This window comes from Sceloporus undulatus, chromosome 11, assembly GCF_019175285.1.
Source record: "Sceloporus undulatus isolate JIND9_A2432 ecotype Alabama chromosome 11, SceUnd_v1.1, whole genome shotgun sequence".
NCBI lineage: Eukaryota > Metazoa > Chordata > Lepidosauria > Squamata > Phrynosomatidae > Sceloporus > Sceloporus undulatus.
The window spans coordinates 6,843,446-6,845,460 of record NC_056532.1 but is presented as its reverse complement, the minus strand read 5'-3'; the positions used below and the strand labels follow the sequence as shown (position 1 = coordinate 6,845,460).

At 46.2% G+C, this 2,015-nt stretch overlaps 1 protein-coding gene across 1 annotated transcript in view; it reads left to right on the top strand.

Moving 5' to 3' along the window:
- TIMM22 (translocase of inner mitochondrial membrane 22) overlaps positions 1–2,015 on the top strand; it is a 6,152-nt gene that overhangs the window by 1,799 nt on the left and 2,338 nt on the right. The window lies entirely within an intron of this gene.

The window sequence follows — 2,015 nt, the reverse complement described above, 5'->3', positions numbered from 1 at the left end:
TCTGAACTCTTCCAAACCTGCTACCTGTCCTCTTGATCCTATTCCTACTCGTCTTCTAATCTCTATAGCTCCCTCCTTTCTGCCCTCGCTTCTCCATATCTTCAATCTCTCTCTCTCTACAGGCTCCTTCCCGTCGGACTTCAAACATGCTCTCATTTCCCCAATTCTGAAAAAACCTTCTCTTGACCCCTCCTCTCTGTCTAGCTATCGTCCGATTTCTCTTCTCCCCTTTCTTTCTAAGGTTTTGGAACGGGTTGTCTATTCGCGCTGTCTTGAGTTTCTTGAAGCCAATTCCATCCTTGATCCCTTTCAGTCTGGTTTCCGCCCAAGGCATTCTACAGAGACAGCTCTCACTAAGATCTCGAATGACCTTTTACAGGCCAAGGCTAATGGCCTTTACTCTGTTCTCATTCTTCTCGATCTGTCTGCAGCCTTTGACACTGTTGATCACTGTCTCCTAATTGACATACTCTCTGGCCTTGGGTTCTCAGACTCTGTTCTCGACTGGTTTAGATCTTACTTGTCTGGCAGATCTTTTGCAGTAGTTGCAGGGGGTCTGACTTCTTCTCCTGTTCCCTTATCTGTTGGAGTTCCCCAGGGCTCTGTTCTGGGTCCCCTTCTGTTTTCTCTCTACACACTGTCCTTAGGAAAACTCATCAGCTCTTTTGGTTTTTCCTACCATCTGTATGCCGATGACACCCAGCTGTATCTTTCTGCCCCTGACTTTTCGCCAAGGCTTGAACAGCAAGTCTCATCTTGCCTTACAGCTGTCTCACAGTGGATGCGCCATCGGCGTTTGAAGCTCAACATGTCCAAGACGGAGCTCCTTGTCTTTCCTCCTAAGCCCAACCTTCAACACTCCTTTTCTGTCTCTGTGGACAGCATTTCCATTCAACCAGTCCAGCAAGCCCGCAGTCTTGGCTTTATCTTTGACTCTTCTCTGTCGTGTATCCCTCAGATCCAGACCACAGCCAAGGCTTGTAGATTCTTTTTGTACAATATTGCCAAAATCCGACCATATCTCTCCGCCTCTACTGCCAAGATCCTGGTCCATGCCCTAGTGATCTCACGACTTGATTACTGTAATGTCCTCCTGGCTGGGCTTCCTCTTTCTCACCTCCGTCCTTTAATCTCTGTCCAGCATTCAGCTGCACGCATTATCACTTCCACCCACCGCTCTGACCACATTTCTCCTGTGTTGGCATCCCTTCACTGGCTCCCTCTCCCTTTCCGCATTCAGTATAAGCTCCTGCTGTCGACATTCAAAGCCCTCCATGGACTGGCCCCTCCTTACTTATCAGACCTTCTTTCTCCTCACCTTCCCACCAGGGCCCTCCGTTCTGGTAGTCAAGGGTTCCTGTCTCAGCCCAGGATTTCCTCTGCCCCATCCCGGATTCGCCCCTTTTCACTTGCTGCACCTCACTCCTGGAACCTTCTTCCTCCACAAGCAAGAGCCATCACTTCTTTAACCAGCTTCAAAACGGAGTTGAAAACCATCCTATTCAGAGAAGCTTTCCCAGGCATCGCATAATTGTCGCTTACTATCTGATGTTCTGTTGTTGGCTGTTTATCGATCCATTTCCTGCATTCCTATGTACTGTATATGTATTATCCTACTTGTGATTATGTATTTTCTCTGGATAATGATTAACCATCCATTATGAAGCCAAGCCCTCCCTTCAGTCCATCTGCCTTGGTCCAGACCTCGGAGGTTGAGAGGAACTGCTGGACCTCTTACCCTTTCCCTCCACCACTCCCTTCTCCTTCTGTGTCATGTCTTTTTAGATTGTAAGCCTGAGGGCAGGGAACCGTCTAACTAAAAAGATTGCATGTACAGCGCTGTGTAAATCTACAGCGCTTCATAAATAAAGGTTAATAATAATAATAATAATAATAATATGCATATCTGTATATCTTATATATATAGATATGCGCACACACATATACACACGTGTGTGTGTGTGTATATATATATATATATTGCATATCTCTATCTACATCTATATATCTATATA